Consider the following 20,020-nt stretch of genomic DNA (forward strand, 5'->3'; position numbering starts at 1 on the left):
CCTTACATCCAAAGTTTTATGTAATACATTTAATCTAAAAATATATGAGTGTGTATAATGTATAATTAAAAGCCTAAAAATTGTTTCAAAACAAAAATTTTAAAGACAAATATTACAAGAAAGGAAAGTTGTTATCCAATCTTATTTATGAGTATTGTTTTCTATAGTCAGTAGTACTTTTTAGATTTATCACCAGTATGTCTTTTTGGTGATTTTATTCTTTCTGCCATTTCTTTGAATCCATCTGAGATTATTCTCCTTCCTGAAGAACTCCCTTTTAGTACTACTTATAGTGTGGTTTTGCTGGTGACTAACGTCTCATTTATGTTTCTTTAAGCATTTTATATTTCACCTTCATTTGGGAAGGATATTTTCAATGTGTATAGAACTTTATGCTGGTAGATATTTTCTTCTGTTACTTTAACAGTGTTTCTCCATTGTCTTATGACCTCCATTTTCTTAGTTGAAAAGTCTTTCTTCAGTCATATTTTGGCTCCTTTGAAATCACACCAAGTAATTAAAAAAAAAATTAATACCAGATATTATATAGGAAAGATTTTAGAGGCACTGGATGATCTTTACCTTCTCCAGTTGGGATTCACCTTGATCTGATAAGGGATTGAGATGAGTGTAGGATGGCTTAAGGTCTTTTGGTCAAACTCTGAAATATGTTCTACAACTACATGTGGTACTGTGCTTTGAAATTTATTGCTTTTTTGTGTTTATGTTATTTTTCACACACAAAAAAAAAGAAGGAAAAAATCAATTGTGATAATAAAAAAATATTTAAGCCTTCTAGTCACCTATATTCTGGAGCAGCGAGAAGGAAAAATCTGAGAGGATCGTATGGTAGTCCATGACAAACTCTGGAATCTGTCTGGGATCCTGTTGTAATTTAAGGTCTATTACTACATTGCCTTTATTCCTAAACTGTAGCCCTTTGGGGATCTCAGCTTAAAATTTGATATGTTTACCAGTGCCCTCCTATATAAACTCTGAATTCAAAATTTTGCCTCCTTAGTAACAGGAGATTATCAAAATTCTAACTTTTTAGCCTCTGAACAGCTTTAGCATGGATTCTGAGACTCTCATCTCTTGAATATTATTAATCACTAAATGCCTTGAGGAGAAAAGATGACAAAGAATTTTGGGCTCACTGAACTGCAATTTCCTTCCCTTCTGTATTTTAACCTCTCAAGTCCTGGCTGCCTTTTTTGCTCTTTATTGCATTTAAACTGACTGCTTTTTTAAAAGAACTTTTTTGTTGTGTAGCATAGCAATATACAAAGCAAAGAAATGAAAAAGCAGTAGTTTTCAAAGTACTCTTCAACAGGATCCCAGACAGATCCCAGAGTTTGTCATGGACTACCATACGATCCTCTCAGATTTTTCCTTCTCGCTGCTCCAGAATATAGGTGACTAGAAGGCTTAAATATTTTTTTATTATCACAATTGATTTTTTCCTTCTTTTTTTTTGTGTGTGAAAAATAACATAAACACAAAAAAGCAATAAATTTCAAAGCACAGTACCACATGTAGTTGTAGAACATATTTCAGAGTTTGACGTGGGTTACAATTCCACAATTTTAGGTTTTTATTTCTAGCTGTTGTAAGATACTGGAAACTAAAAGAGATGTCAATTTAATGACTCAGCATTCATATTCATTTGTTAAATCCTACTTTCACTATGTAACGCCACCATTACCTTTGATCTTTCCATACCTCTCTTTGGGGTTGTTTGGGCTATGGCCATTCTAACTTTTTCATGTTGAAAGGGTCTGTCACTAATATGGGGTAGAGAGATGGAACTCTCTGATGTTCTGGATAGGCTGGGCCCTCTAGGTTTCAGGACTTATCTGGACCAGGAACCCATCTGGAGATCATCTGGAAAGTTACTCTACTGCATGATTCCCTTGTGGAATCTTATATTGCCCTAGGTGTTCTTTAGGATTGATTGGAATGGTCCTGGTTGGGGGTTGGCAGGTAGTGATAGGTAGCAAGGTCTTACTGTAGCTTGTGTAAGAGCAGCCTCCAGAGTAACCTCTCAACTCTATTTGAACTCTCTCTGCCACTGATACTTTATTACACTTATTTTCCCCATTTTAGTCAGGTTGGAAGTATTGATCCCATGGTGCCAGGGCTGTATTCATCCCTGGGAGTTCCACATCGACAGTTGCATTTTAGAAGTTATATAGTTATACAGTCATCTTTAAGAATCAAGGCTAACTGAAACACAGTTCAACAGTTTCAGGTATTTCCCTCCCGCCGCTCTAGTACACCAGAAACTAAAAAGGGATATCTGTATAATGCAAAAGGATAACCTCTAGGATAACCTCTCAACTCTGAAATCTCTCAGCAACAGAAACTTTATTTTGTCTCTTTTCTCTCTGTCCCTTTTTTTTTTTTTTTACATGGGCAGGCACTGGGAATCAAACCCGGGTCCTCGGGCTTGGCAGGCAAGCATTCTTACCTGCTGAGCCACCGTGGCCCGCCCTCTCTGTTCCCTTTTGGTCAAGAAGGCTTTCTCAATCCCATGGTGCCAAGTCACAGCTCATCCCTGGGAGTCATGTCCTACAAGAGGGGGAGGACAGTAAGTTCACCCACCGAATTGGCTTAGAGAGTGAGAGAGAGGCCAAATCTGAGCAACAAAAGAGGTTCTTTGGGGGTGATTCTTAGGCATAATTATAAGTGAGGCTTGGCGTCTTCTTTGCAGGAGTAAGTTTCATAGGGGCTAGCCACAAGTTTGAGGGCTCAGCCTGTTGAGTTGCTTCTCCCTCCTGCTTGTGAGAATATCAGGAATTCCCCAGATGGGGAAATTGAATATTTCCTCTTTTCTCCCTAATCTCCCAAGGGCACTTTCCAAATACTTTTCTGTTCTCTGCCCAGATTACTCTAGGATATATGGGGGCATCACACTAACCTGTACAAACCAACAAGAACTCATGCCCAATTCAAGATTCCATGTAATTATGGTATTCAAATAAATTAGCCATACAAGTTAAATTAGATAATGCACTACCTAAAATGCAAATTTTGCACCAAATAAACATTTCTTCTTTTGGTTACACATAGAAGTTGAAGTTTTAAAATATGGACCATATCACCCTTTACCCTGTATTCTGATTTACCTTAGTCCCCTCCACATCAGCTTCATTCATATCGCTAGTTTAAGTCTGATCACTTTAAAAAAATTTTTTTCATTATAAACAATGAATAAACATTCTTGACATACATTCTTTTTTGTTTTTTTTAATCCATATTTTTTACTCATTTGTCCATGCTGTAGATAAAAGGTGCATCAGACACAAGGTTTTCACAATCACACAGTCAAATTGTGAAAGCTTGATCATTATACAATCATCTTCAAGAAACATGGCTACTGGAACATAGCTCTGCAGTTCAGGCACTTCCTTTTATTCCACTCGAATACACCATAGACTTAAAAAGGGGATATCTGTATGATGCATAAGAATAACTTCCAGGATAACCTCTCAACTCTGTTTGAAATCTCTCAGCCACTGACACTTTACTTTGTCTTATTTCTCTCTTCCCCCTTTTGGTTAAGAGTGTTTTTTCAATCCCTTGATGCTGAGTCCCAGCTCATTCCAGGATTTCTGTCCCACATTGCCAAGGAGGTTTACACCTCTGGGAGTCATGTCCCATGTAGAGAGGGGGACGGCAGCGAGTTTGCTTGCTGTGTTGGCTGAGAGAGAGAGAGGCCACATCTAAGCAACAAAAGAGGTTCTCTGGGGGGTGACTCGTAGGCCTAATTTTTAGTAGGCTTAGCCTATCCTTTGTGGGGATGAGTTTCATAGCAGCAATCCCCAAGATTGAGGGCTCGGCCTATTGATTTGGTTGTTTCCCTGATCACTTTTTCAACTTTTTAAATATTTGCTGTATGGGCTAATACTGACTTTCATAGCTTCGGTATTCTAACTCAGAATCTCAATTGTCGCATACATACCTGATGTTTCAGGGAACTACTAGGTTATATACAAATAGTTTAGCGTCTCAGAATTTAGAAATAGCAGTTACAACTTCTGAATATATATGACTGCTGTAAGAGCTTTAATGTAGGACCCTGTACAGTAGGCCCCAACCTGATAACCCATGTTCTCAAATTCAGTTCTCCAAGTTTGTATATTATAGTTAGTCCATTTTAGTGAGGCAGGACATTTGTGTTTTTGTTTCTGCCATTTCATTCAACACACTGTTCTTAAGTTTTATTCATCTGGTTGCGTGCCTCACAGCATCATTCCTTCTTGCTGCAGCTCAATAGTCAGTTGAATGTATACCAGTTCCCCCTTCCTTCCCTTAGTCTTTTTTTTTAACTTTTTTTATTAATTAAAAAAATTAACAATCTTAATTAACATTAATTAACATTAATTTAAAAAATTAACAATCTTAAAACATTAAGATATCATTCCATTCTACATATACAATCAGTAATTCTTATCATCACATAGTTGCATATTCATCATTTCTTAGAACATTTGCATCAATTTAGAAAAAGAAATAAAAAAGACAACAGAAAAAAATAAAACGATAATAGAGAAAAAAAGATTATACATACCATACCCCTTACCCCTCGCTTTTATTTACCACTAGCATTTCAAACTAAATTTATTTTAACATTTGTTTCCCCTATTATTTATTTTTATTTCCGTATGTTCTACTCTTCTGTTCTGTTGATATAGTAGCTAAAAAGAGCATCAGACACAAGGTTTTCACATTCAGAGTCTCATTGTGAAAGCTATATCATTGTTCAGTCATCATCAAGAAACATGGCTACTGGAACACAGCTGTACATTTTCAGGCAGTTCCCTCCAGCCTCTCCACTACATCTTGAACAACAAGGTGATATCTACTTAATGCATAAGAATAACCTCCAGGATAACCTCTCGACTCTGTTTGGAATCTCTCAGCTATTGACACTTAGTCTCATTTTACTCTTCCCGCTTTTGGTCGAGAAGGTTCTCTCAATCCCTTGATGTTAATTCTCAGCTCATTCTAGGGTTTTTCTCAGTCCCTTGATGCTGGGTCTCAGCTCATTCCAGGATTTCTGTCCCATGTTGCCAGGAAGGTCCACACCTCTGGGAGTCATGTCCCATGCAGAGAGGGGGAGGGTGGTGAGACTGCTCATCATGTTGGCTGGAGAGAGAGGCCACATCTGAGCAACAAAAGAGGCTCTCTTGGGGGTGATCCTTAGGCCTAAATTTTAAGTAGACTTGACCTATCCTTTGTGGGGTTAAGTTTCATATGAACAAACCCCAAGACTGGGGGCTCAACCTATAGCTTTGGTTGTCCACACTGCTTGTGAGGATATCAAGAAATTCAACTTCGAAGTTGAATTTCTCCCCGCTCCCACCATTCCCTGAAGGGGGCTTGCAGATACTTTTCCGGTCACTGATCAAATCACTCTGGGATTCATCGGGGCATCACTCTGGACAAACCAACAAAATCTCATGTCCTCCCTGAGATTCCAAGTACTTATGGCATTCAATCAAACTATCTACATGAGTTATATTAGGAAATGCTCTAGTCAAAATATAAGTTTTATAACAAATAAACATTTTTTGCTTTAGTCTCACATAGAAGGTGACATTTTAAAGTGTTAATTATCATCTGTTTTCAGCACCCTGCAATAATGACATTCCTTTGTTCTTCCTTATGCAAAAGCATTTTTTAAATTTGTACATTGTACACTTCACTATTATACACTCTACGCATTCCTAGATTATACCGTCTCGATCTTTAACATCTATCTTTCTTTCTGATTTCATTATGTCCCCAGCCCTCCTCCCTCAATCATTCTCACATGTAGCTTCATTCAGTGTTTTAACATAATTACATTACAGTTAGGTAGTATTGTGCTGTCCACTTCTAAGTTTTTGTATTCAGTCCTGTTGCACAGTCTGTATCCGTTCAGCTCCAATTACCCAATATCTTACCCTATTTCTATCTCCTGATGGTCTCTGTTACCAAGGACATATTCCAAGTTTATTCACTAATGTCAGTTCATATCAGTGAGACCATACAGTATTTGTCCTTTAGTTTTTGGCTAGTCTCACTCAGCATAATGTTCTCAAGGTCCATCCATGTTGTTACATACTTCAAAGTTTAGTCTGTCTTAAAGCTGCATAATATTCCATCATATGTATATACCACAGTTTGTTTAGCCACTCTTCTGTTGATGGACATTTTGGCTGTTTCCATCTCTTTGCAATTGTAAATAATGCTGCTATAAATATTGGTGTGCAAGTGTCCGTTTGTGTCTTTGCCCTTAAGTCCTTTGAGTAGATACCCAGCAATGGTATTGCTGGGTCAAATGGCAATTCTATATTCAACTTTTTGAGGAACTGCCAAACTGCCTTCCACAGTGGTTGCACCATTTGACATTCCCACCAACAGTGGATAAGTGTGCCTCTTTCTCCGCATCCTCTCCAGCACTTGTCATTTTCTGTTTTGTTGATAATGGCCATTCTGGTGGGTGTGAGATGATATCTCATTGTGGTTTTGATGTGCATTTCTCTAATGGCTAGGGACATTGAGCATCTCTTCATGTGCCTTTTGGCCATTTGTATTTCCTCTTCTGAGAAGTGTCTGTTCAAAGCTTTTTCCCATTTTGTGATTGGATTGGCTGTCTTTTTGTTGTTGAGTTGAACAATCTCTTTATAAATTCTGGATACTAGACCTTTATCTGATATGTCATTACCAAATATTGTCTCCTATTGTGTAGGCTGTCTTTTTACTTTCTTGAGGAAGTTCTTTGACGCACAAAAGTGTTTAATTTTGAGGGGCTCCCATTTCTTTCTTTCTTTCTTTCTTTCTTTCTTTCTTTCTTTCTTCAGTGCTCTTGCTTTAGGTGTAAGGTCCATAAACCCGCCTCCAATTATAAGATTTATAAGATATCTCCCTACATTTTCCTCTAAGTGTTTAATGGTCTTCGACCTAATGTTTAGATCTTTGATCCATTTTGAGTTAACTTTTCTGTAGGGTGTGAGATATGGGTCCTCTTTCATTCTTTTGCATATGGATATCCAGTTCTCTAGGCACCATTTATTGAAGAGACTGTTGTGTCCCGAATGAGTTGGTTTAACTGCCTTATCAAAGATCAAATGTCTATAGATGAGAGGGTCTATATCTGAGCACTCTATTTGATTCCATTGGTCAATATATCTATCTTTATGCCAGTACCACGCTGTTTTGACCACTGTGGCTTCATAATATGCCTTAAAGTCAGGCAAAATGAGACCTCCAGCTTCATTTTTTTTCCTCAAGATACTTTTAGCAATTCAGGGCACCCTGCCCTTCCAGATAAATTTGCTTATTGGTTTTTCTATTTCTGAAAAGTAAGTTGTTGGGATTTTGGTTGGTAGTATGTTGAATCTGTAAATCAATTTAGGTAGAATTGATATCTTAACTATATTTAGTCTTCCAGTCCATGAACATGGTATGCCCTTCCATCTATTTAGGTCTTCTGTGATTTCTTTTAACAGTTTCTTGTAGTTTTCTTTGTATAAGTCTTTTGTCTCTTTAGTTAAATTTATTCCTAAGTATTTTATTCTTTTAGTTGCAATTGTAAATGGAATTCGTTTCTTGATTTCCCCCTCAGATTGTTCATTACTAGTGTATAGAAACACTACCGATTTTTGAATGTTGATCTTGTACCCTGCCACTTTGCTGTAGTCGTTTATTAGCTCTGGTAGTTTTGCTGTGAGTTTTTCAGGGTTTTCGACGTATAGTATCATATCATCTGCAAGCAGTGATAGTTTTACTTCTTCCTTTCCAATTTTGATGCCTTGTATTTCTTTTTCTTGTCTAATTGCTCTGGCTAGAACTTCCAACAAGATGTTGAATAACAGTGGTGGTAGTGGACATCCTTGTCTTGTTCCTGATCTTAGGGGAAAAACTTTCAATTTTTCCCCATTGAGAATGATATTAGCTGTGGGTTTTTCATATATTCCCTCTATCATTTTAAGGAAGTTCCCTTGTATTCCTATCCTTGAAGTGTTTTCAACAGGAAAGGATGTTGAATCTTGTCAAATGCCTTCTCTGCATCAATTGAGATGATCATGTGATTTTTCTGCTTTGATTTGTTGATATGGTGTATTACATTAATTGATTTTCTTATGTTGAACCATCCTTGCATACCTGGGATGAATCCTACCTTGGTCATGATGTATAATTCTTTTAATGTGTTGCTGGATTCGATTTGCTAGAATTTTGTTGAGGATTTTTGCATCTATATTTATTAGAGAGATTGGTCTATAGTTTTCTTTTTTTGTAATATCTTTGCCTGGTTTTGGTATGAGGGTGATGTTGGCCTCATAGAATAAATTAGGTAGCTTTCCCTCCACTTCAGTTTTTTTGAAGAGTTTGAGCAGGGTTGATACTAATTCTTACTGAAATGTTTGATAGAATTCACATGTGAAGCCATCTGGTCCTGGACTTTTCTTTTTGGGAAGCTTTTTAATGACTGATTCAATTTCTTTACTTGTGATTGGTTTGTTGAGGTCATCTATTTCTTCTTGAGTCAAAGTTGGTTGTTCATGCCTTTTTAGGAAGTTGTCCATTTCATCTACATTGTTGTATTTATTAGCATAAAGTTGTTCATAGTATCCTGTTATTACCTCTTTTATTTCTGTGAGGTCATTGGTTATGTTTCCTCTGCCATTTCTGATCTTATTTATTTGCATCCTCTCTCTTCTTCTTTTTGTCAGTCTTGCTAAGGGCCCATCAATCTTACTGCTTTTCTCATAGAACCAACTTCTGGTTTTATTGATTTTCTCAATTGTTTTCATGTTCTCAATTTCATTTATTTCTGCTCTAATCTTTATTTCTTTCCTTTTGGTTGCTTTGGGGTTAGTTTGCTGTTCTTTCTCTAGTTCTTCCAAGTGGACTGTTAGTTCCCGAATTTTTGCCCTTTCTTCTTTTTTGATATAGGCATTTAGGGCAATAAATTTCCCTCTTAGTACTGCCTTTGCTGCATCCCATAAGTTTTGATATGTTTTGTTTTCATTTTCATTCGCCTTGAGATATTTACTGATTTCTCTTGTAATTTCTTCCTTGACCCACTGGTTGTTTAAGAGTGTGTTGTTCAGCCTCCACGTATTTGTGAATTTTCTGGCGCTCTGCCTATTATTGACTTCCAACTTCATTCCTTTATAATCTGAGAAAGTGTTGTGTGTGATTTCAATCTTTTTAAATTTGTTGAGACTTACTTTGTGACCCAGCATATGGTCTATCTTTGAGAATGATCCATGAGCACTTGAGAAAAAGGTGTACCCTGTTGTTGTGGGGTGTAATGTTCTATAAATATCTGTTAAGTCTAGCTCATTTATTGTAATATTCAACTTCTCTGTTTCTTTATTGATCCTCTTCTAGATGTTCTGTCCATTGATGAGAGTGGGGAATTGAAGTCTCCAATTATTATGGTAGATGTGTCTATTTCCCTTTTCAGTGTTTGCCTCACGTATTTTGGGACATTCTGGTTCAGTGCTTAAATATTTATGATTGTTATGTCTTCTCGTTTAATTGTTCCTTTTATTAGTACATAGTATCCTTCTTTGTCTCTTTTAACTGTTATATGTTTGAAGTCTAATTTGTTAGATATTAGTATAGCTACTCCTGCTCTTTTCTGGTTGTTATTTGCATGAAATATCTTTTCCCAACCTTTCACTTTCAACCTATGTTTATCTTTGGGTCTAAGATGTGTTTCCTGTAGACAGCATATAGAAGGATCCTGTTTTTTAATACATTCTGCCAGTCTATGTCTTTTGATTGGGGAGTTGAATCCATTAACATTTAGTGTTATTACTGTTTGGGTAGTACTTTCCTCTACCATTTTGCCTTTTGTATTTTGTATGTCATATCTAATTTTCCTTCTTTCTATACCACTCTTCTCCATACCTCTCCTGTCTTTTCGTATCAATCTCTAGTGCTCCCTTTAGTATTTCTTGCAGAACTGGTCTGTTGGTCACAAATTCTCTCAGTGATTTTTTGTCTGAAAATGTTTTAATTTCTCCCTCATTTTTGAAGGACAATTTTGCTGGGTATAGAATTCTTGGTTGGCAGTTTTTCTCTTTTAGTAATTTAAATATATCATCCCACTGTTTTCTCGCCTCCATGGTTTCTGCTGAGAAATCTACACATAGTCTTTTTGGGTTTCCCTTGTATGTGATGGATTACTTTTCTCTTGCTACTTTCAAGATCTTCTCTTTCTCTTTGACGTCTGACATTCTGACTAGTAAGTGTCTTGGAGAACGTCTATTTGGATGTATTCTCTTTGGGGTGCACTGCACTTCTTGGATCTGTAATTTTAGGTCTTTCATAAGAGTTGGGAAATTTTCAGTGATAATTTCTTCCATTAGTTTTTCTCCTCCTTTTTCCTTCTCTTTTCCTTCCGGGACACCCACAACACATATATTTGTGGGCTTCATATTGTCATTCAGTTCCCTGAGTCCCTGCTCATATTTTTCCATTCTTTTCCTTATAGTTTATGTTTCTTTTTGGATTTCAGATGTTGCATCCTCCAGTTTATTAATCCTAACCTCTGTCTCTTCAAATCTACCATTGTAGGTTTCCATTGTTATTTTTCATCTCTTCTACTGTGTCTTTCATTCCCATAAGTTCTGTGATTTGTTTTTTCAGACTTTTCATTTCTTCTTTTTGTTCATTCCTTGCCTTCTTCATGTCCTCCCTCAATTCATTGATTTGGTTTTTGATGAGATTTTCCATTTCTGTTCGTATATTCTGAATTAGTTGTTTCAGCTCCTGTATTTCATTTGAACTATTGGTTTGTTCCTTTGACCGGGCCATATCTTCAGTTTTCCTGGTGTGATTTGTTATTTTTTGCTGGCGTCTAGACATTTAATTACCTTAATTAGTTGATTCTGGAGATTGCTTTCACTTATCCTACCTAGGGTTTTCTTGCTAGATGAGTTTGTTGTCTGTCTGTTTTTTGACCTTCAGTTCAGCTTTTTCTGGGCCTCTAGCTTAAGTTTTGTTTAACAGAGTTTAATTTTTCAGTTCTTGTTTTCTTGTTTCTTGCCCTGCTTGTAAGGGTGCCTTTTCTCTCCCCGCCCTTAGGAGGGTCTAAATAGGTATTACAGACTCCAGCCGGGTTTTCCCGGACTAAACTGGCCTCCTACCAGGGGGAAGGAGTCACCTGTGTCAGTTTTCCCTGAGGGTGAGACCCAGCAGGTTGAAAGACTTTCATGTGAAGTCTCTGGGCTCTGTTTTTCTTATCCTGCCCAGTATGTGACGCTTGTCTGCCTGTGGGTCCCACCAGCAAACGATGTTGTGGCTCCTTTAACTTTGGAAGTCTCTCCCTGCTGGGGGCTTGGTGGAGACAGAGGAGAGTTTGTAGGCTGGCTTTAATGGCTTCAAATTGCCTAGCCCTGGGGTCTGAATTCCTTGAGAGAGGGATTCCACCTAAATTGGGCTTCACCCCTCCCCTGGGGAACAGGTGGGAGACAGCCCTGAAAGCAGTCTGTTTCTGCCTATGCCTGGAGCAATTGCAGCCCAAGTAGTCCCACAGCTGAATCCAGAGGCAGCCAAGCCTCCGTAGAAACAGCCACAAAAACTTCCGTTTTGTCCCCTTCCCTCTTTTTCGGTTAGCCCAATAAGCGACCTCCACCTTGACCAGGTTCACCTGAGCTGGGGGCCTATTTTTAGTAGTCAGACTTTGTTTATTAATGTCACAGTTGGTGTTTGGTTGGACTCAGTCCCTGCTACTATTAGAGTTTCTTTTCTTTCCCTCTGGGAAGCCGCCTGTGGGGGGTGGGCACTGGCCGCTGCGGCTTGGGGAACTCACGGTTCTGGAGACTCGCAGCTGGTCCAGACTGGGGTATGCTGTGTGTCTGGTCATTATCGTGGCTCTGGGAGCTGTTCTGTACTGTTTCTGGTTATTTAGTAGTTGTTCTGGAGGACGAACTAAAACGTGCACCTTGCTAAGCTGCCATCTTGGCCCCTCCTTCCTCCCTTAGTCTTTGTAGTCTTAGGCTAGCTCCATCTATTACTAACTGTGACACTGCTGCTGTAAGCCACAGTCTGCAAATGACCATTCATGTCCCCACTCTCAGTTCTCCCAGGCATATACCTAGCAGCGGGGTTGCAGGATCATATAGCAACCCCACTTCTAGGCTCCTGTGGAACCCCCAGACTGCTCTCTGGAGGGGCTGCACCTCTCAGCTTCCTTATCAACAGTGAATAGGTGCATCTCTTTCTCCATATTTTCTCTAGTACTTGTTTCTCTTTGTTCATTTTTAAACAGTTTTATTAGCACATCATACAGTCTAACCTAAGTAAATAGACATGCCTTCGCCACCGTAATATAACATTGCTATTTTTAAAATCAAAATTTTGTTACCTAAATTACCATAATAGAAAATATCCTGGAGTTGATGTTATAGATTAAAACATCTTTGTTTTATCTGACAATAGAATTGAATTATTTGGCTAGAAAAACCAACAAGCATTTCCTATCATATTTATCAAGACCATCTTAAAGAATGTATGAAGTACCTTACTTAAACAAATGGCTGTGTTGACTTCCGTGGAGGATGGTGATCTAATCCCATGTGTTAAAGAAACAGACAAACACACACTGAAATGACCAGCATGCATAATGGGGAGTGTTCAGTGTCCTTGGAAACCATGGAAGGGTGCCATAACTAAAAGGAATTTTGACAGGAAACAGTGCAAATAAGAAATATAGTAAAGGAAGTATTTACTGAAGTTCAGTTATGTGGTTGAGAAGCCCTTGAGGGGAGTAGCCAGAGCTAGAATAGAAGGGCTGGGCCATGGGACAGTTAGTTGGTGTGGTATTTTGAAGCAGGAATTAAAAAACTGAATGGTACTGCTTAGAATGGCTCTTTTCAAGGAGACAGGGACCAACAGGAGAGGGAATGACTGACCTTGGTGGCAGGGAAGAGATTATTCATGAAGCACAAAGTTGGAACTCCCTGCCCTAAAACTGCTTTCATTTGGTCTGTAACCCTGTTACCTGACTACATCTTACTTACTGAATTTATAAATTGACCAAGGTAATGTATTAAGCTGAGATGATCCCCCACTTCCTGATATTCATGTCGTTATGTAATCCTCTCCCCTTGAGTGTGCCTGGATGTAGCGACTTGCTTCTAGAAGTATGACTAAAGTGATGGGATGCCACTTTTAGGATTAGGTTACCAAAAGGTCTGGGCTTCGTTGTTGAGCTGCAAAAAGGTCTGGGCTTCGTTGTTGGGCTCCTTGCACTTACTTACTCTAAGGGAAACTAGTTGCCATTTTGTGAGCTTCCCTATTGAGTTCATGTGGCAGAATTGGTGTCTCTGGTCAACAGCCAACGGAGACTTGATGCGGGCTAACAGCTGTGTGTGTGTGTGTGTGTGTGTGTGTGTGTGTGTGTGTGTGTTTGTGTGTGTGAAAGAGAGAGAGCATAAGGGTGAGCTTAGAAGGGGATTCTCCCAACTCAGGCTTTGAGATGACAGTGGCCTGGCCACATTGACTACAGCCTTTTCAGAGACCTGGAGCCAGAGGCTCTGGCTAAGCTGTACCCAGATTCCTGACCCACAGAAGCTGTGAGATAATAAATGTTTATTTTAAGCTGCTAAGTTTTGGAGTAATGTGTTAGGCAGCAGTAGAGAACTACTGCAGGAAGTAGCATTGTAAATATTTTCCCCTTTGGATCTGAAAAATTTAAAACTTGTATCTAAGCATTTTCTGATCGAACCCAACACAATTCCCAATATTACGTAAACATAAACCTTTATCTTTAAAGTTGAATAAACAGAAAGATAGACACATACACACTCAGTAGTCTTAAAGAAGGGGAGCAGTGTGAGCTAGTGATTTCCTGTGAAACAGATTTACTCCAAGAAATGAGATAATGTTGAAATTTAAAGAATAACTAATTAGTAATCTCAAGGGGCTCATGAGTATTTGAAAAGAACAGAATCAGCAAGAAGTAGTTCTTCAGTGAAAAATGTGACTCAACTCTTGACTTTTGGAGGAAGGTTATAGCAATTCAAAAGAAAGAAATAATGTGAAAATTATGACAAAAATATACAAAACACAGAGAATAGATTCTGGGTATAATACAAGTTGAGTAAAAGGTCAGGACAAATGGGTAAAAGATTAAGTCAGAGAAAATTAAAGTTGTTCTGAACCAGAGAGAGTAGATCAAAAGAGCCCAGAGAGCTAACATTTATTGAACACTTTTTATGTGCCAAGTATTTGGTGCATTTAAATTCATTTACGATTCTCGAATGCCCTCAGGTGGTAAATTCTGTTGATAATATTCTCTTATACTTAACTAAAGTGAATACCAGACAAAGCAAATGAGATCTGTACCTAGAATATCGTAGTGAAATTTTTGAATGTTAAGATATACCATGTAGCAGGCCATGGTGGCCTAGCAGGCAGAGTTCTTGCCTGCCATGCTGGAGACCCAGGTTCGATTCCCGGTGCCTGCCCATGCAAAAGAAAAAAAAAAAGAAAGTGCTTGCTTCGGCAGCACCTATGCTAAAAAAAAAAAAAAAAAAGATATACCATGTAGTAGCCACTAGCGATGTGGTTTTTTAATGTTAGTTAATTAAAATGAACTAAAATAAATCAGTTCCTCAGCTGCACTAGCCACATTTTAAGTGCTCAATGACTGTATGTGGTTAGTGCCTACATATTGGACAATATAGAGTGGAGCATTTCTGTTATCACAGTTTTGTTGGGCAGTGCCAGAAAATGGTAGAGTGGTATCTAGCGAACTCCAAAGAGAAAACTGTTAGAAGCTAAGAATCCCAAATTGGCTGGGCAATAAAATGGCATTTTTAAGGTTTTCAGTGATTGATTCTACCACTGAAGAACAGTTCTTGAAAGAATACTACTTTCAGTACACCAACTACGTCAGCAAGTCAAAAGCATGATGAATCAACTTCAGAGTCCTGTTTGTTTAATTCCTCCATCCAGTTCCCAGTATAACTCAGGCTATACACAACTAGGGGAGAAAATCTTCATCAGTGGCAAATATTATTTCCAAATTTCAGATTGTCAGAACAATGATTTCAACCTAGACAGTTTGTCTCCAGAGCTCTGTTCCTCCTGTGTCAACTCCAAAATCAGGGCACAGCAAACAACTTTCATTTAAGGGAGACTAATCCACTGAAATCACCTTTGTCAGAATCACCTAAAAAAATCTCCAGGCTTAATTCTCAGCCCTAGTCTTACTTGATCTCTAAGCACCTTTTGGTACCAGTTGATCAGCACTTCCTTTTAGAAATACTTTATTTGCTTGGCTTCTAGAAAAAACTTTTCCTACCGCACGGGTAGTTCCTTCAGACACATAACTTTAAGTATCTTCTATTAGTTAATAGAAGAGCCTTAATTTATATCTCCTTTTCTTCAAACTCCTGTCAGATACATCTAAACACCTATATGGCATTTCTACTTAGATGACTAGTCAGAATCCACACCAAAAGATACCAAAATGGAATTTGTGGTTCCCTTCTTACCCCAAGCCTATCTTTCCTTAGTGTCTCTTTTCACTGAATGGCAGTGCCATTCTCTCCAATTTGGCTTGGTTCAAAACCATCCTTTGATGTTTCCATCCATCAGAAAGTTCTGCCAGCATTATCTTTAGGATATTTTCTGAATTCAGCCATTTCTCTATGGCTAGCACCCATGTTCAGACAGTTTTCATCTCTTGCTTCAGCTACTGCATTAACTTCCAGATCTCTTTCTTAAGATTTTGTATTGTTCTCACATGATATAGTAATCACTTTAAACAAAAATTAGAAACTCCCCAGTAGCTTCTTAGCACAACAAAAGTCCACAGTCCACTTACCATGGTGCCTAAGACCCTGTGTGATCCGGCTTCAGCTAACTGCTTCAGTCTTCTCTAGCACCGCTTCTCTTGAATGTTCTGCAGTCTTACGGACTTTCTTGCTATTATCTAGTTTTCCAGGCTCATCCCCACTCAGGTCTTCTGCTTGGAGTACTTTATAAATTTACATGACCTGCTCCTGTTTCTTCATTTGGCTTCTGCCTAAAGTCACAACCTCAGCCTTTTTTCTGACCACCCTACCTGAAATGTCCTCCCCACCCCCCAATTACTTTCAGTTATCTTACTGTGCTTTATATTTTTATAGCACCTAGATTTGCCTGTTATATTTTATATCTGTTAATCATTTGTTTATAATACGTCTCCATCACTAGAATAAGATCCATGAAGCAGGGATTTTTCTTTTTTTAATTAGAGAAGTTACAAATTTACAGAAGAATCATACCTAAATTGCGGGGTTCTCATACCACCCTGTTATTAACGCCTTGCATTGGTATGGTACATTAGTCACAGTTGATGAAAGCACAATTTAATAATTGTGCTCTTAACTATAGTCCATGGTTTAATTTAGGCTTCACTGTTAATGTAGTATAGTTCCATGGGTTTGGTTTTTAAATTTTTTTTGTATTACCATAAACACAACCTAACATTTCTCCTTTTAATCACATAAGATGTATATTTCAGTACTGTTAATTGTTTTCACAATGTTGTGCTAACATCACCACCATCTGTTTGTAAAACACTTCAGTTGTTCCAAATAGGAGCTCTGTACATTTTAAGCTTGGACTCCCTATTCCCTAATTCCACCCTTGAGGGCAGGGATTTTTGTGAAATCTTCTATTCTGTTGAATCCCTAGCATCTAGGAATAGTGTCTAGCACATAGTAGATGCTTATTAAAATATTTGTTGGAGGTGTGACTCTCTAGAATGATCAAAAGAACATAAAGTCATGAAATTTATAAAGAGTAAGACCAGTTTTAAGAATCAGTGGAGTAAACTTAGTCCAAGTAAGTGGAGAAAACCTTTAATGTTTAATTATGGTGTTTAGTGAGATTCGTGAGAGACATTGTATCTTTGAAAATGGAATAATGTGAAAATATTTAATGTTGTATATAAAACATGATTATAGAATTATTAAAGTATAGTGGAGACAGTGAATTTCAGTTGAAATACAATTGAATGTAAGATCAGGAAATTATCACCTTGAGCTAACTAACCTACCCAAACTGAGAAGGAAAGTATTAAAAAAATTCTGAAGTAAAATTAGTTTTTGAAAAATTATGTGATGCATTCTTTTTGGTTAAGTTTTAGTAGTCATTCTTAAAGCTGACATTTGGATTATTTAGCCAGTGGATTTTAACTTTTTCTTTAATCTGCACTTGTACCCACCATTTGATGCTGTTAAATAATACTTAATGTAAATGTATCTATAGTCTGTTAATGACATTGCACACTTTCAGCCAGTGTGAGAACCTAGGCATCATCATCATTATTATTATTATTATTAGAGTTTAGAAATTTATTTATTTTTAAAATTTTTATTGATAAAATTAAACAACATACAAACATGAACATTCTCAACATATGAACATTCCATACTTGATGTGCAGTCAGTGGTTCATAATATCATCACATAGTTGAATATTCGTCACCATGATCATTTCTTAGAACATTTGCATCATTCCAGAAAAATAAATAAAAAGAAGAAACCCATAGTACTATACCCCTTACCCCTCCCTCTCATTGACCACCAGTATTTCCCTCTACCCAATTTGCTTAACATTTCCCCTGCTATAATTATTTTTAATCCATGATTTTTACTCATCTGTCCATAGCGTAGATAAAAAGGAGCATCATCATGGTGATGAATGTACAGCTATGTGATGCTATTGTGAGTTATTGATTATATACAGAGAATGGAATGATCATGTGGTAAGAATGTTCGTGTTTGTATGTTATGTTTAAAAAAAATTAAAAATTAAAAAAGCATCAGAAGAAGGTTTTTCACAATCACACAGTTACATCGTGAAAGCTTTATCAGTATACAATCATCTTCAAGAAACATGGCTACTGGAACACAGCTCTACATTTTCAGACAGTTCCCTCCAGCCTCTCCATTACACCTTAAACTAAAAAGAGGGTATCTTTATAATGTGTCAGGATAACCTCTCAATTCTGTTTGAAATCTCTCAGTCACTGATGCTTTATTTTGTCTCATTTCTCTCTTCCCCCTTTTGGTTGAGAAGGTTTTCTCAATCCCTTGATACTAAGTCCCAGCTCATTCTAGGATTTCTGTCCCACGTTGCCAGGGAGGTTTACACCCCTGGGACTCATGTCGTAGAGAGGGGGAGGGCAGTGAGTTTGCTTGTTAGGCATCATTATTGCTTTCATCTTTATCTCTCCACACCTTATCAATGCTCAGTCCTTGCTTTATATACATTATAAATATATTTTCAAGTCTGTACACTTCTGTCTTCTCTTTTGTTTCCATGCTTTAGTTTCTTCATCTAAATGGATGTATTAATACAACCTATTTTATAGGGTTATGGTGAGGATTAAATACCTGATGCAGTATAAAGTGCATTTTAATTCTTTAAAATGGTATTACAGTAATACTAGCTCAGAATCACTATCATTGCTTACTGAGGTTTCTGAAGTAAACTCCTTCCTGGTCTCCAGTCTTTCCTCTTTTTTAATTTTTATAGTTTTTTTTTTTTAATTAAAAAAAATTAACAAACAAAACAATAAGATATCATTCCATTCTACATATATAATCAGTAATTCTTAATATCACAGTTGCATATTCATCATTTCTTAGAACATTTGCATCGATTTAGAAAAAGAAATAAAACGATAATAGAGAAAAAAAGTTATACATACCATACCCCTTACCCCTCGCTTTTATTTACCACTAGCATTTCAAACTGAATTTATTTTAACATTTGTTCCCCCTATTATTTATTTTTATTCCATATGTTCTACTCTTCTGTTGATATGGTAGGTAAAAGGAGCATCAGACACAAGGTTTTCACATTCACAGAGTCTCATTGTGAAAGCTATATCATTGTTCAGTCATCATCAAAAAACATGGCTGCTGGAACACAGCTCTACATTTTCAGGCAGTTCCCTCCAGCCTCTCCACTACATCTTGAACAACAAGGTGATATCTACTTAATGCGTAAGAATAACCTCCAGGGTAACCTCTCGAGTCTGTTTGGAATCTCTCAGCTATTGACACTTAGTCTCATTTTACTCTTCCCCCTTTTGGTCGAGAAGGTTCTCTCAATCCCTTGATGTTAATTCTCAGCTCATTCTAGGGTTTTTCTCAGTCCCTGGATGCTGAGTCTCAGCTCATTCCAGGATTTCTGTCCCATGTTATCAGGAAGGTCCACACTCCTGGGAGTCATGTCCCATGCAGAGAGGGGGAGGGTAGTGAGACTGCTCGTCATGTTGTCTGGAGGGAGAGGCCACATCTGAGCAACAAAAGAGGCTCTCTTGGGGGTGACTCTTAGGCCTATAATTTTTATAGTTTTATTAATCGTCTGGTTAAAAATCTGTACAATCACAGATCAAGTCACTGAAAAATCTTTACCCCTTTGTTATCCAGTCTCCAGCTCACTTTTTGCCAGCATGAACATTGGCCTTTGCAGTGCCCCTGACTTTCTTCATTTCTGCATTCTTTTCGCTATTTTCTTAAGGTCTTTTCCTTCTCATACAGGCCATGTCTTGCAAGTTCGTATTTGGGTTCATTTTTCTTTGAATAATCCAAGGAATCATAAATCATGCCAAAGCTAGTTGTTTTGCCACCACTGAGATGGGTTCTGAATCCAAATACAAAAATGACATCTGGTGTACTCTTGTACATTTTGGCTAGTTTTTCCTGAATTTCTGTTTTAGATACTATTGCTTTTCCAGGGTGAAGGACATTGGTGACCATTTGTTTCTGCTGAAATAGTCGGTTGGTTTTGAATTTCCTTGTCCCAGTAGTTACCGTGTCATTCATGATGGTGGGTGATCCTTAGGCAGCCAGGGAGGAAAAGAGCCCAGTTCCCAGTCTTCTTTACTGTGGCTCAAGTCATCTGAGATGCACATCTAATTGGATTATTCCTACTTAAGATTCTTCAGTGGCTCCCTTTTGTGTTTGGAATAGAACCTATAATTTTTTTTTTTTTACTTTTTTTT

General features: G+C 37.6%; 1 protein-coding gene and 1 pseudogene across 5 annotated transcripts in view; one reads left to right on the top strand and one right to left on the bottom strand.

The window, feature by feature from the left end:
• The window catches only part of PPP2R2A (protein phosphatase 2 regulatory subunit Balpha), a 133,973-nt gene that overhangs the window by 46,335 nt on the left and 67,618 nt on the right, over window positions 1-20,020 (top strand). Inside the window, exon 1 of one of the 5 annotated variants that reach the window (XM_077152838.1) lies at window positions 10,692-13,049. The exons of the other annotated variants lie outside the window; for them this stretch is intronic. The gene's annotated coding sequence lies outside the window, so the exon portion shown is untranslated. Of the gene's footprint in view, window positions 1-10,691; window positions 13,050-20,020 lie in introns of those variants that run through there. 5 annotated transcript variants of the gene reach the window in all.
• On the bottom strand, window positions 19,524-19,841 carry LOC143677173 (small ribosomal subunit protein eS24 pseudogene; annotated as a pseudogene).

Source organism: Tamandua tetradactyla, chromosome 3, assembly GCF_023851605.1.
Source record: "Tamandua tetradactyla isolate mTamTet1 chromosome 3, mTamTet1.pri, whole genome shotgun sequence".
NCBI lineage: Eukaryota > Metazoa > Chordata > Mammalia > Pilosa > Myrmecophagidae > Tamandua > Tamandua tetradactyla.